The sequence below is a fragment of the Drosophila sulfurigaster genome, chromosome 2L, assembly GCF_023558435.1.
Source record: "Drosophila sulfurigaster albostrigata strain 15112-1811.04 chromosome 2L, ASM2355843v2, whole genome shotgun sequence".
NCBI lineage: Eukaryota > Metazoa > Arthropoda > Insecta > Diptera > Drosophilidae > Drosophila > Drosophila sulfurigaster.
The window spans coordinates 19,998,720-20,014,799 of NC_084881.1; the positions used below are offsets into that span (position 1 = coordinate 19,998,720).

At 37.2% G+C, this 16,080-nt stretch overlaps 1 protein-coding gene across 1 annotated transcript in view; it reads right to left on the minus strand.

Annotated features, from left to right (window-relative positions):
- The window catches only part of LOC133841538 (uncharacterized), a 46,439-nt gene that overhangs the window by 17,237 nt on the left and 13,122 nt on the right, over positions 1 to 16,080 (minus strand). Inside the window, exon 2 of the mRNA XM_062274093.1 lies at positions 5,279 to 5,488. The gene's annotated coding sequence lies outside the window, so the exon portion shown is untranslated. The remainder of the gene's footprint in view (positions 1 to 5,278; positions 5,489 to 16,080) is intronic.

A 16,080-nucleotide genomic window follows, 5' to 3' on the forward strand; every position in this document is an offset into this window, starting at 1 on the left:
CATATTTTTAATGCATAGTTCATTAAAAAGCAACTTTCTGCCTCCCGCATGCTTCCTCTTGCTCCTCAGCTGGTGACTGCGACTTTATAGTGTGTAGTGCATTTTACTTAGTTACTTCAGATTTATGACCACAAAGTAGCTTAAGTGTTTGCCGAGGCTTACAAAATATATTAGTCAACAGCCGGCTTAAACTGCACTTGCAAATTGCAGTTAATTGCGCTGGATTTAAAACAGGTTTGTTTTTAAAATTGCAAAATTATAATTTTCTTGAAGTAATTGTAGTTATAGTAGTTTATTACTAATATTTCGCAGATGTCGACTAAATTTATTAAAAAAATGTAATGCACATTGCAAACAAAGAAATTTTCTTTAACTTTTTGAATAACATTTTATGCAAAAATTGCAAAAATAGAAATTTGTCTTTAAATTTTTTGCTCAACAATTTTCATCGAAATCTGCAACATATATTTTTAAGCAACTTCAAAGAATTTTTTAAATTTTGAAAGTTTTTTCTTTAAAATAGTTTTAAATTCTAACAAAATAAAAATAAAATCATTCTATAAGTAATTGTACTGTCTGATGATGATAAAAGTCTAAGTCTGGACTAAATTAAATCACATAACAAACCTAATTAAATATAAATCAATCACAATTCCCATAACTTCGTTTTGCGTAGCATAAATTAATCATTTTAGTTGCTACTAAATTTCCTAATGCTGGTAACCATCTATCTTTCAAATTATTTCCTTTAAATTCTAATATAGAAATATGAAAGAAGTTTCAGTTGCGAAACAATGTAATTTGCAGATTCAACCTTAACAAAATTAAAAGAAAAACATACAAAATAAAATGTTGGATACATAAATAAACCAATTTTCTTTTCAATACTAAAATGTATAATCTCTCTAGAGCAATTTTACTAAATATTTCTTTTAAGCCGTTTCAAATATATATGCCCTAAATTATTTTTTTTCTCTAATTTTCAAGCATGTTTTATTAGTTTTTCTGTCAATTTAATGGCTCTAAAGAATCAGCGAAATATATTATATTTTTTATGCGCTTGTCAAATGGCATTGTCAGCGCTTTAGTTTTTCCAAAAATATATCAGAGGCAATTCAATCTATCATGACAATATTTTTCTCGTTGCTCTCGAATTTTTATGCTGTGTTATTTTGTGTATGTTGTTATTGTTGTTGTTGTTGTTGCTGATGTTGTTGCTGCTGTTGAACTACAATATTATTTTTGTGATCTGTTGACAGTCATATCACGTAGTATGAACGAAAAGCTGATACGCCGTGTATAATGGGATTTGTTTATTGGTATCATTTGCGCCAACTTTCGCTGTTGTTTTTTGGCATCGGGTATTGTCTACACAAACTGCTCTTGTTCCTTCTCGCCCCTCTCCCACTTCCCTCATGCTGAGGGATCAACGAAAAAAGTTTCGTATTGCGTTTTAGAGTGCACGGTATGCTTCGGTACTTGGATACTTGGGTACTTGGAGTAAGTAGCTAAAAGTGGACCGAAAAACGTACGAACGGGCGCGCTAATCCCCATCTATAGAACAGCTGACAGCTGGATACAGTTATGCTAAGGGTTGGAGAGGGTTGCAAGGGCAGGAGAGGGTAGGAGGAGGGACTCTGCCAGGTGCGGGCACGTGATGCTTGAACGCAATATTGACACTTTTGAACAACTTGACGCGGCAAAAGTCATAAAGGGAGTTCACAGCGTAAAAAGTTAGCCAAACGCCTCAGATTGCACTGCCAAAGTGGTTGCTTGAAGGATGAAGGAAGCAGCTACCTTCACTCGATGCGGCTGCTGTGCTGCATAAAAGTAAATCCATGGATTTTTGTGTTGCCACTTAAACTTTTTTTCACACCCCGCTGCAACCTTTTGGCACTGTGTCTTTAAGTGCTTTGGGGCCTGCTGACTGGACGTCTGCGGCGCCAGCAGGAAGCCAAAGAGAGAGGAAGGAGGAAGGTTGAAGTCTGGCTCTAGCTCTGGCTCTGACTCTGACTCTTCTCTATGCGTGTGCCGAGCATTATTTTCATTGTCGCATTTTTCATCATCACACTCCCCGAAGTTTTTATGGGCGCCTCGCTTTCACATAGCTGCGCAGTTTGCTCCCTTTCTCCTTTCTCCTTTCTCCTTTCCCCGTCTCTGTCTTTGGCTAAGCTTTAGCCTCTCTCTCTCTCTCTCTCTCTTTCTGCTGCTGCTGCCTTTGACTTTGCTTTGGGGCTGCACCTGTGCGTCGCTTAGCTGCCGGAAGCTGCACATCAACATTGCCAGCCATGTGCGTGGGCGTCCTTGTGTCCTGTCTAGCTCTGTCTTTTTGGTGGTGTGACATGAGTTGAGAGTCACGCTGCTGTCTGCTTTCCTCGTTGTCCTTGTCGTTACAGGCAATTGCCACTTTTAGCCCCCGTGCGCTGCATTGCATTGCTCCGACTGTCGACTGTCGTTCATTGTCTCTGTACAGGTTTTTGCTTTTTTTTTCTCCGGGCAGCAAATCTCTTTTGAATTATTACTGTAATTACCGCTGAGTTTCGCCCAAGTCCATGAGCATCATCATCTATAGAGGAGCTGCTGCTGTTGTGACACCGCTGATGACTGTGTTGATCCGACGATTATGATTTTATTACGTTTTCGTGTAGTTGTGCTTTGTTTCCTTAATTTCAGTGGCACTCCTCCATGGCACTCCTCCTGTGGCGTGAGTTATGGCCCTCGATTTGCCCGCTTACCAAAAACTGTTCCACTTCCCTCTCTCTCTCTCTCTCTCTCTCTCTCTGTTTGCTTCACCACAATCAAATCTAATCGCTTGTAATGTAAGCTCCAAGCTCCACTCGACTCTCTCTTCGGCCTTTGTCACTGGATTTGCTCAAGTGATAAACGATGTTTCGTTGTTGCTAAGCTGCGCCTTTAATTGTAATTGTCCCCAAGTGCGAGATCTTTGTTTAATATGCGTTATTCCTCGCACTTCTATAATATAGTGGAGTCTCCTGTCTTTATTCTTCACAGCTATTTCTCTTGCTCTCGCTCAACTAATCAAAATTGATGCATTCCGACATTTCGAGTAGCTGCGGCTCATTTGTTTATTCATTTTCTTTTTGTGCTTGACACCTTATAGCCGCATATTTATACAACTTATAATTTATGAGGGGCTTGTTTTCTTACTACACTTTGAATGTATTCTCTTATTTTGTGGGAGATTATTTTGTTATTGTTTGAAATACAAAAATATAATACGAAAAAAAGGAAAAAACAAGAAATCTATAGTCGAGTGTGCTCTACCCATTGTGAATAAAAGCAAAATATTGCGATATTATTTTTAAAGTTGGTTTATTAATATAGTACTATATTCAAAATATACTATAGAGTGCAAAATATACCAGATTGTCAGTCAAAATATGCTAGATTATTGTTCACACTAATTACTTTGAAAACTATAAAGTTTTCTAATTCATTTTTAAAATTGAATTGTTGTAATATTGAAAAATATTTCCTCACTAAGCTTATTGGCTTTAACGTTTTGAATTGCGTTATATGCTTTTGCAACTATTTCACTTTTTTTTTTAATTTTGGGATGAACAGAAAAGGTTTGAGTGTAGCTGAATTTTTTTTTTAGCAACTATTGGAAGTTTTTTTACTATTTTCATGACTATTACCGTTTAATATAGTTGTAATTTAAATATTAATTTAAATTTATTAACAGTAATTATTTTCTTTTATATCTAAAGTGATTTAATTAGTGACTTGTCAGAATTGTATTACCAAACTTAATATTGTTTTAAAGTGAAAGATCATTAAAATAAAATCAACAAATAAAAAGCATTAATTGCTACTGCTGATTGGAAAATGCAAAATGGAAAGTATGTCCATTTTTATTAGGCTGTCATTAATAATTCGTTAGGTGACTTGAAAGCTTTAAAAATGATTAAAACAAGGTTGTCGCTTTCTGTTCACGAATAACATTACTATTAAAAAATACTAAAAAGTGATTTTCACTTAAATTAAAAGCTACATTTTTGCATGCATAAGTTGAGTTGCATAAAAAAAGAGAGGAATAAATAACAAATTCGTAACTTCTGTTTAAATATGGAAAAGCAAACAGTTGCATGATTAATTCAAATGTTGGCAAACCTCAATTTGAGCAAGTCACTTGCTGGTTATTCGCTTTAAATGTGATGCTGTTAATCCTGCCAAAAGTCTGACATACAAGACCTCGACTTCCCCTTCCTTTTAGTCCCCCCCCCCAAGCACTATATTTCCCCTTCCTTGTTCTGCTGCTCTATCGTAGCCAGACATTTAACTCTTGCTGGCGCTACGCTCAGCTGTTAAGTACAATGTAAACCGCGTCGCACATTCCACAATCCGAGCAAGAACAACAACAACTACGACAAACACTAACAGACCAGCAGACAGATAGACCAACAACTGCATGTTTGTGTGTGAGAGTGCCACATGTGGCAAGCAAAGGTGGGGAATGGTGGAGAACGAGAACGAGGACGAATTTCGACACATGTTGCCGCAATAAAAATGTCAACACACACATAAAACATCTTCTAAAATGGCATTTGCACAACGGCGTAAAATTCCAGCAGCCGAAAAATTTGAAGCATAATAAATGGTCTTATGCCTGGGCGAACAATTGCCACAGAGAGCAGAGCGAAAAGAGAGGGAGAGAAGGGAGGAGAATAGAGTTGAGGGGTAATGGGAGCGAGAGCACGTGCTCACATAGAGACAGAGAAAAGACTGAGACTGAGACTCAGAAAGAGAGAGAGAAAGGAAACCATACGCACATTGTTGGCCATTAAATGCGCATTCCTTGGCCATATATAAATTTATAGACCAGAAGCACAGAAGACGTCCAAAGCGAAAGTGCTGGGAGTTGGAGTGTGTGGGAAAATTGCCGGCAAATGAAAATGCGAGCGAGTGAAAATGGTGAATGTGTCGCACAAGTTGCAAGCAAAGTCGCGCAACGCTTTCGCTTTTCCCGTTTTTCATGGCCACCGAAAAACTCGCTTCACATTCGTTTTTAGTTTGCTGTCGCGTTCCTCTCACACTTCACTTCACTGTCAGTGTCACTGCGTTGCTTCCTGTGACTGTCGCTGTCTCTGTCACTGTCTATGACCCTGTCTCTATCCCATCCTCCACTCTCTCTTTGCCCTTGTGCGTGTGAGCAGAATTTTAAAAAATATTATAGTCGACTTTTAGGCGTGCGCGTCTTTAATGAGATAATCTGCGACTCTCAGCGCTCATTTGCTGTAATTGAAGCTTCACTTACCTCACACTCTCCAACTCATCGCTCCGCCTCGTCATCCCCCGCTGATTACACGCTGTAATAATGATAGTGCCCCCCAGTTTGTACGTGCGAACAGCCCCCCTCGACCGTGGACGTAATCGGGGCGGGGCTGCACTTTGTGGAGCTGCCATCGCCAGCATTCAACATGTAACAGCAGCCACATGGAGCTGCGGAAAGTTGGGGCATGGTAATCTGCAATAAATGAGGCATGTTGGAAGATTTATTTGATTGCTTTATTTAATATTTTAGAAAAGGCAGATGTTCCGCTGCTCCCGATAACCGGAGCAGACTAAGGTCGCATAGAGTGAGAGAGAGAGCAATAGGGATGGGGAGCTGTTGCTGTTGACGTTGAATTATGACTGACGTAATGAAATTTTTGAAGCGCCACAACAAAAACAAAACAAAACAGCACCAAACAAGTGAGAAAGCTACAGTCGAGTGTACTCGACTGTGAGATACCCGCTACCCATTTTGAATAAAAGCAATATATTTTGCGGTATATTTCTCAAAATATACCAAATATACTACAAAAATACTAAAAAATATACCAAATGGTATATGTGGTATATCGATATAGTACCGCATTCAAAATATACCATAGACGGCACAATATACCAGATTGTCAGACAAAGTAACTAAGACCCCCAGTACTATAAGTAGGCGTTTTTGCCCATACAAAAGAATTTCTTTAATAACTTCGACAATTTTTATCTGATCGCAACCAAATGTTCAGGAATCATAACTACTATAGTAATTATTGTATATACCAAAATTCGTAACTCTAGCTTTAAAATTACGATTGTTATTCGATTTTTTTGATTTGCGGGGGCGGAAGTGGGCGTGGCAAAAATTTGAAACAAACTTGATCTGCGTGCAAACATAACAAATGCTGTCGAAAAAAAATTATAGCTCTATCTCTTATAGTCTCTGAGATCCAGTGTTTCATACGGACGGACGGACAGACACACAGACACACATACGGACAGACGGACAGACGGACAGACGGACATGGCTATATCGTCTCGGCTGTTGACGCTGATCAAGAATATATATACTTTATAGGGTCGGAGATGCCTCCTTCAACCTGTTACATACATTTCCTGCCGGCACAAAGTTATAATACCCTTCTACCCTATGGGTAGCGGGTATAAAAAGGCAACAAGGTAAGTGGCAATTTCATTGTGACAGCTGCAGATGCTCAAAATTGTATTGCAAATGATGTACAACTCGGTAGAAAAAGAAGCCGAGATCATAGAAAAACAGATCATTAGATTAGGTAAATAGACTACAGTAATAATAACGGTGCACAGTGGTTCCGCCAGTATGGGAGATGCGGCCAAAAATACTTCTAGTTGTTATATTGCTACGAAATTTTGCCCAAAATTCTATAAAAATATTTTGTATATATAGTAAAAAAATTGTCTAGATCGGAATACTATATCCTATAGCTCCCATACAACCTTAGTATGGCTTATATGCCGATAGTGCGCCAAAATACTTCCGGTGGAGTTACAGTGCTAAAATTTGATTATTAGCATCCAAGATATGTATAAGAGTATTTAAGTTACCTTTCTGCTTTCTTCTACTAAACTAATTACTTTTCGAGTTTTTTCTGCATTCGTGCCCTCTTCTGTGCACCAAAGATCAAAGATGTACATGCGTAAAAGCTCGTAGTTATAAGAAGCGCCAATAAAAAATGATAATATAAAAATAAGCGAAAAAAAGAATATGTAAAATTGTCCACAAACACAAAAAAAACATCACAAAGGCAAAGAAGGAGCAGCAGATTGCGTCGCAAATTTGACCTTGAAAACAGTAAGATAGCTTGAGTTTATTAATGAGTATATACACATCTGCCAAAATCTGCAGCTGAACTTAACATTTTTATTACCTGAAAACATTGGCAAATGCACTGATATCACTCATAAAGGGGGAATCGGGGGGGCAACATACCTAAAAATCTACTTAAACAGAGATAATGACGATCACAATTCACTGAAAATTAGTATTAATTAAAATTAAACAATAACAAATAATTAATAATTCAAATTAATTTCAGTAAAAGAACTTGTTAAAGTAAATATCTTCAACTTTAATACCCTTTTTAAATATTTCAATTTGGTGAATTTTTGCGAACGTCCGACCACTTTGAACTTCACTTTTGTTTTGACAAAAAGCTCACTAAACGCAGTTGCAGCAGCCAAATTGAAGACGTGTTCACACTTTGCATTCTATTTTTAGAATGTCCCGTTAGATTTCCAGAAAAATCTAGTTTGCAATGAAGAAGCTTGGACATTTTAGTAACGATTTGTTTACTTTTCGTAAATTTTTGTTGTTATGACTTTTTTTATTTTTGGACTATGGGCGGAACCACTGTGCGGTGGTTGCCTCTTGAGGGAAGTAATTATTTATTGTAATAATAATCAAATTACATACTAAATAAGTGTTCACATTTTGATACAATTTTTAAACCTATTCAGCATTCGTTTGCTGTCTATTTGCAATTACTAACACCATTTATTTAATGCTCGATTATTCTTAGCTATTCCAAATTAATATACTGAAAAATGTATAAATGAAACTGAAGGCTTTATTTGGTGTATCGATATACTATTACATTCAAAATATACTAAATTATTATACTGTAAAAATACTGAACCATACATAGATACATACAAAATATACCAAGTTTTCATAACCAAAAAAAAAAACAAGTGAGAAAGCTACAGTCGAGTGTACTCGACTGTGAGATACCCGCTACCCATTTTGAATAAAAGCAATATATTTTGCGGTATATTTCTCAAAATATACCAAATATACTACAAAAATACTAAAAAATATACCAAATGGTATATGTGGTATATCGATATAGTACCGCATTCAAAATATACCATAGACGGCACAATATACCAGATTGTCAGACAAAGTAACTAAGACCCCCAGTACTATAAGTAGGCGTTTTTGCCCATACAAAAGAATTTCTTTAATAACTTCGACAATTTTTATCTGATCGCAACCAAATGTTCAGGAATCATAACTACTATAGTAATTATTGTATATACCAAAATTCGTAACTCTAGCTTTAAAATTACGATTGTTATTCGATTTTTTTGATTTGCGGGGGCGGAAGTGGGCGTGGCAAAAATTTGAAACAAACTTGATCTGCGTGCAAACATAACAAATGCTGTCGAAAAAAAATTATAGCTCTATCTCTTATAGTCTCTGAGATCCAGTGTTTCATACGGACGGACGGACAGACACACAGACACACAGACGGACAGACGGACAGACGGACAGACGGACATGGCTATATCGTCTCGGCTGTTGACGCTGATCAAGAATATATATACTTTATAGGGTCGGAGATGCCTCCTTCAACCTGTTACATACATTTCCTGCCGGCACAAAGTTATAATACCCTTCTACCCTATGGGTAGCGGGTATAAAAAAACTAAAGTATACCAAAGATTGTATTTGGTATATCAATACATTTAAATAATATACCAAAATAATATAGTATATAAATTTTTTTTTTATTTTTTTGACATTTAAAATATACCACAAAATATACCAGATTCCCAACCTGGGTAGCGGGTATAAAAATATCTTTTTATTTTGTTTGGTTTATGTCACTTAAGAAGTTGTTTTTACGAGCACAATATTTAATTAAGAATGGCTTACTTTTGCATCAAAATAAGTCAAATTATGATATCTTATTACATAGGTACGAATAGCTCAACACTTTTTTATAGACTTGCCGAAATGAGGATATTTAATTATGAAATGTTAGAAAGCCGCACAACAATGATGCCTTCTAATTAGTTATGAACTGATAACAACGCTCGCAACATGCACTTCTATAATAGCTGGTTTTATAGCCGGTTAGTTTAATGACAATCCATAAAAACAATAATAATCCTTTACCCAGGCTGGTATCTAGCCTATAAGAACTCCGCACACACTCGTATCTCACTTTTGCCAGCATTGCGCATACGCCCCGTAGTTTGTGTGCGAGGCAAGCAAATGTAACGCCTACCGATGTCCATATGGTTAACTCCATTGGCAAGAGGAGTTGCCACAGCAATTACTTTTATGAAGGTTGACTGCGTGGTTGGTTGGTTGGTTGGCTGCCTGCAAAACACGCATACGCACCGTCGACCCAACGAGCCACCATCTATCAGCAATCTATGCACATAAACGTGCAGCAACTAACAACTAAATTTCATTAAGCCGCATCGCACAAATTGAACTACAACAGGCAGTGGCAGTGGCAGAGTGAAAAATTTAAGTGCCCGAGCGAGCGAAAGCCGCCAGCCACCCGGGTCATGCGACCAAACGAACCAATTTCGTAGCGGGCAGCCATGTGTCCACCTCCCTCCAAAAACGTGGCAGCAACAACAACGGCAATGGCAGCGGCAGCAAGTCGTGCATGAAGCGCAGGGGATGAGGACGAAGAACGAGAGCACAAAAATCAGGCAACGAAGCATGACAAGCAAACGCAACGTAGCGCATCCTGTGCCATCGCCATCGTTGCCATCGCCATTGCCACTTGCCACTTGCCACTGCCACCGTTGCTGTTGATGCCACAAGCCAACAGATCGCCTGCTGGCCAACTTCAAAATGTTGCCCATTGCCAAAGTTATTGTTGTTGTTGTTGTTGGTGCTATGTGCAGTTGCTTGCGACTGTTGTCTATCTGTTGGCTCTTGTCCTTGCCCTTCACTCCACTTCCGCATCCCTTGGGCTGGGGATGTGAATCCCACGCTTGTGTGTGATAATAAAATGAAAAGTTTTGCGAGAGAGTCAAGCAGAGCTCGGCTAACAGGCAACCAGGCGACCAGGCGACCAACGGCGCACCGCATGTCTGGCATATTTAATTTATTTATTTTATGCAAATTTCGGATAATGTATCTGCGGCCGCAGGACACAAAACAACAACAGCAACAACAACAACAACGGGAACAGGAAAAACATCAAGGGGTTTCTCCAAGGTGGATCAGCAACAGCAGCAGCAGCAACTCTCCGAAAAATTCTAATGAAAGCAATTGTTGCCAAACCGCGCAGCAAAATTATGCTGCATAGCCACGCCTCCCACTCTCTAACGCCCACTTTTAGCCCCCTTTCAGTTCTGCAGGCAACGGCTGGCGATGTGGTTGCCAGCGTGATATTTAGCATTACACGCTTCATTGTCTAAAGTGGCGCCCGGGGAGGCGCCTCAATCGTGCATCTACTTCCCCTCTTTTCCCCCTTTTTGCTACTTTCGACTCCCTCCTCCCCTTAATCCACAGCCATATTGTATTTATTCAAAAGTTTGAAGCCGCCTGCTTGCACTCACTACTAATGTGCGGTTGTCTCTGTGTCTGTGTGTGTGTGTGTGTATGTGTGGAGTGGGCGTGGCATTGTGTGCAAGTTCTATCTAGCGGCATTTGCTTTTTATTGTTAAACTGCTGAAAAGTTTTACCATAATTTTGCTAGCTTTCATTTTTGTTGTTTTTCTTATTGTTGCTTCACAATTTTTTTTTGGCTGCACAATAATGAAAAGCAGCTGGGAAACTGAGCAAGAAAAGTCGAAGTGTCGATATCCTTTTCAAAGTAAAGAGATAAAATATGAAGAAGTTAATAAGCTAAGTTGATCTTTGGATATTTTATAGGTGGTACTTGAAAAAAACAAAACTTTTCTTAGAAAATATTGTAGATTTTTCATTGGAAATAATTAAAGGTGAAGACGGTGAATACGAGAATATAAATTCAGTTTATTTTATGTAAAGTTTATATTTAAAAAAAGTCAGAATTATACGACAACTAATGTTTGCTATATATTTGATTCGGTTTGAATTATTAAAATTAAAATTCTGAACGTTTTTCAACATTTTAAGGCCAGTGTTTCTTCAATATTATTTTGAATTGATTACCAAATATAAAATTCAAAAATACTTCCCAACTATTGAAAATAAATATGAAATAAGGAACACTTTTAAACTATAGTTTGCACAAATTTCGATTTAAATTATTATTTAATATTCAAGTTCAAATACTATGCAAAATAAATGTGAAGCATGGAAATGTAGTTCAAGATTTTAAAGCTAGTGCTTCTATTCAACTAGTTATTAATTATTCAAATTCTTAACAAATATTAAATATGTTGAACATTTTGAATCAAGTGTTTCTCAAATATTCTATTCAAAATATTATAAAATATTCAATGTTGAAATTCTTTACAAATATTCAAAATAAATATGAAACGCCACTTCAACTTAACATATGATTAAATTTTAAACTATCAAAATACTTCACAAATATGCAAAAAAATAAACGTGAAAGGGTGCAAAATGTTTGTGCAACACAAGAGTACGTAAAATAAACTAAATAGAGCTAATTGAATATTTGTGGGTTTGCTTAGCGTGCCGCAAAAATTCGCATATCCCCCACGAGGTCGCATGAAAGGAATTTCGCGCTGCGTTTGGCAAAACGAATATACACATATATATTACGTATACGTGCTGTGGGAATTTTTTACTAATTAAAATGGTTTTTCCGCTAAAGCTTTATATGTAATTCCCACACAGATTTGTTAATTCACAAAAAGCAAAAGGAAAAGCAAAAGTGTAAAAAAATAATACTTTTCTGCAGCTCATAAATAAGTCGAGAGTCGAGTGGCGAATGTCGAGTTTTCGCCTTGCCGTGCCACATGTGAATGCTCGGCGCAATAAATTAGCATTAAAAATGCCTCGGGGCACGGATTATTTGCCGCGTTTTTTTCGAGTATTATTTTTTTTTGTATATTTGCTGCACCTTTGGCAACTATCACGTGCAGCTAATAAATTCAGATTGGAGCATTTAAAAGGATTGGAAGACCTTTACAGAGAGAGAGAGAGAGAGTGAGAGATGGAGAACCTTGGGGGAATAGGATCGAAAGTCTGTCGGAAAAGTGATTAACTCTGACCGCGTTGAACGCTGGGTTCTCGGTGGGCTTCAACCTTTTCAAATTGAATGACCCTTTCAGCTGTCGTTTGTGCAATTGTATGTGAAACATTCCCCTCTAAACTCGCCACTTTTTTGAATGGATTTTCCCCCATTTTCCTTTCCCTTTTTTCTTTATTTGTTGCCCCTTTTTCGAGGCGACTTCGAAACGTCGCTTGCAGTCCATTTACCTGCACAATTGGCTGATTTTCTAAACGGCCAGCATTTGTATTGGCAAATGGCGTAACCTTTTTTATTTTTTTCTTATTATTATTTTTATTTGTTTGGTTTTGAGTCAACAAAAACGAAGAGTTTAAACTGTTGCCATCAATGTTTATAGAGCTGGTTTTAAGCATTTCAATTGTTATGCACAAAAATGTACATGTCTAAATGGTTGACATTACTTCCACTCGATTTTGAGGTGGATTTGAAAATGTTTTGTGTCGAGGTGGCGTTTTAGAATAATTAAAGAACATTAAAATGAATGTGGAATTTGAATTGGATATTAGCTTGGCGGAATAAGAAATGAAAAAATGTCAGAAATTGAAAAAAGAAATTGAGTCAAAATAGTAAAAGCTAAGAGGCTGCAATTTGAGATGAGCAATATAAATTTACAGTATTATGTGTCGTATTCCAAAATATATTGAATTGTGTTGCAACTTTTGAGAAATATAATGTAAAAATGGTATTTAGAAATACCAACTTAAAGTAGATCTTCTAGAGACGAAGTGAATTTGAAAACTAAAGCGTTGGAGGTCAAACTTCTTACTATAAATTAGTTGAAATAAGTATCTGAATTGAAGATTAAATGCTACCAATCTTGTATTATTAATTAGTGTTGTAAAAGTTTAATGTTTAATTGAAACTCTGTTTATATAAAACTCTTCTCACATTTTAGTCTCAATAAATAAATGAATTGCAATATTTATGAAATATACTCGTAATGCAAAAATGGGATTATAAAACTGAAAATTTATCATCTCAAGATAAAGTTTGTGTAAGAACAAGAATAATTACCTATTTAATGATTACCTATTTCATTAATTTATAATAATAAGTTTGACTCACTCACACTTGAATTAAAAATTAAGTGCAATACTTTTTGCACTAGAGAAACTCGATCAGCTTGAATACAAAAAGTAAGAATGCTAGAGATGAGTATGATCGACTGTGAAGTACGCGCTACTTATTGAACAATGCAGTATTATCCTAAAATTATACCAATTTAATATACCGAAAAAATACAAAAACATTACGTTGACTGTTATGTATTCCTACCAATAAGCTCTGCAAAATTTAAACGAAATCAACAACCTTTTTCAGCTGGCTATTTCAGATAAGCCTCAGCGAAACAACCTCAAATGCATATATCACAACTCTATATATTTTGCTCTACTATAGTTTTGAAACTAAATCTTTGTTATTTGCCGAAAGCAGTGCTGAAATTTGTAGTTTTTGCTCGACTCTATTGTATTTGTTTTCTCTCTCTCATTGTGAACATCGTAAATATTCACTAGTTGTTCCAGCGACAACACAAAAATTACATTTCTCGTGGTCAGTTCTTTACATAGTATGATACTTCTTCCTCTACTCTTTTTTTTTCTTGTTTTTGCGCTGTACCATTTTTTGCGAGATGGTTTTTTTTGTCTGTTATTTTTTGGGTTTGTTATCTGAGTACACATAAAGAGAGCCAGCGAACGAACGCTTTCCGGTTTTGTGCGGGTGTCTCTGGCATATTTATGCGCATGTTGGTCCGAAGCAGGCAATTTGCTGCTTTACAATAAGTGCCAGGACATAAAAATAATAATTATGCTTGTACCTTTTATGATTATGGTGTGAAAACAACAATTGTTCGTACGCAGCGTGTTTTTGGGAGCAAAGGACACAGAGGCAAAAGCAACACGACAGCAACAAGGATACACAACACTCAGACACACACACACACACATACAATGTACACACTCTAGTGTAGATTTACGAGCCATGTACGTACGACGTAGGTGGAGCAAATTATGAAAACAACAACGCTTAAAAACAGCACAAAGAAAAAAAGAAAGCGATGGAAGGAAGCAACCACAACGAGAACAACTCAATGTTATTGCTGGCCAGGGGGAAGAGTTTTGGGGGTGTGCTGCGCCTTACCTTGGCCTTAACATTAAGCTTAGCATGGCTTTCAGCACAATAAACAAAAAGTAATTTTCACAAATTTGCCAACTTGTAAGCCACGTCGAAAGTGGGCGATGCCAAAGACCATTGGAATTTATGTGGCGTGCAGTTGCCGTCGCATTTCTCACTCCCTGAGAGTGGACGCAGGTGTTTAGCTGTGTGGTTCTTGTTAGCTACACAGCACAGACAGACAGACAGACAGACAGACAGGACAGAAGGACAGACGACAACGACAACGTTCTTAATACCGGATACACAAAGTTTTGTTAAAAGGAAACTGTCGCGACGCCATTTATTATGGCCGTCTGAAGGGTCGTTGTCGCCCCACAGATATCGCTAATGTGTGTGCGAGCGAGCTCCTTAAAACGAATCGTTTACACACACACACACCCACAGAAAATCACATATGGGACAGGATATACTACCACATATATAGTAGATACATGCATGCATATCTCTCAAAAGGGATTACCCAGTGTCCTTATCATGCACGCTTAATTCAATCAGCCGTGGCAAATTAAAGTTCCATCTTCTTTCCGTTTTCGTTTTTTTGTTTGCGGACAAGTCAAGCAGCGAAGCGTTTAAATGCCGAGAGAAAAATTACATGCGATTGAGGACCTTCGGCCAGAGGGTCAAAGTTCGATTATAGGCTTATTGCCCAATGACACTGGTTTACGCCTGCAAATTAAGTATGCGAATTGCTGCGCTGAAGCAGTTGCGGCAATTAAAAGCTTTCGACTGAAATACAATTAATCGCTTGTTGCGTCGTTTTTTTTTTTTTAATGTGCTTTCAGTTGCTTACGGAATTAAGTGGAAATGGCTTTAAATTTACTGCTGCAGTTTTACTTCTGGGAAGATTATTGTGTTACAAGAATTGAACTGCAGCTTTGAGCTGCTTTTAAGGCTTTCTTATAGTTGCCATATACGCAATTAATGTGCTTTATTCAATGAAATTAATTTAAGTGGAAATAAATTGCAAAATTATATTATATAGTTGATTGTCTTTTAAAACTTTGCCACATTTTATTAGATTATCAAACGTTATTTTAATTATAATATATTCTTCGAGCTTTAATGAGCCCTATACTATAAGCTTTAAACATTCTATTCTTTAGTTTATCTATTTTAATATTTTTCGACGTTTTGTCAGTTAGTCAAATATATTATTAAAATTATCCTGCAAACCTCGAGCTTTAATGAGCTTTCTTATATTTAACTAGAAAACTAATTAAATTTAAGTATTTACTACTTCACAGATTAATCCAAAGTTATATTTGATATTGTCAGCATAAGCTAATGTCATTAGGTCCTTAGCATATGCGCATAAATCACGCGTCCCCCCACCGTAGAAAAGTGCTAGCGTCCTCCCCAAGCGGCAGCAGGACAATCGAAATTGCTAAACGCTACAAGGACAATTCGAGCATGTAAATTAAAGCGAAGCAACTGAAAGAAAAGTGGAAGCCAACAAAGGGACAATGCAAGCCAAATCAAAAACTCCGCCGGGAAGGCGGAGGGAGAGGAAGGGGAAAGCGACTCTTCGTTCTTCCCCTTGGATATGGCAGCTGAGCAGAGCATTAAAGACCAGCAAGGATATCGGAAGAGATGGCGGCGCGCAAATGAAATTAAAGGCGAGCAAACAAGTTACGGTCAGACAATCAGC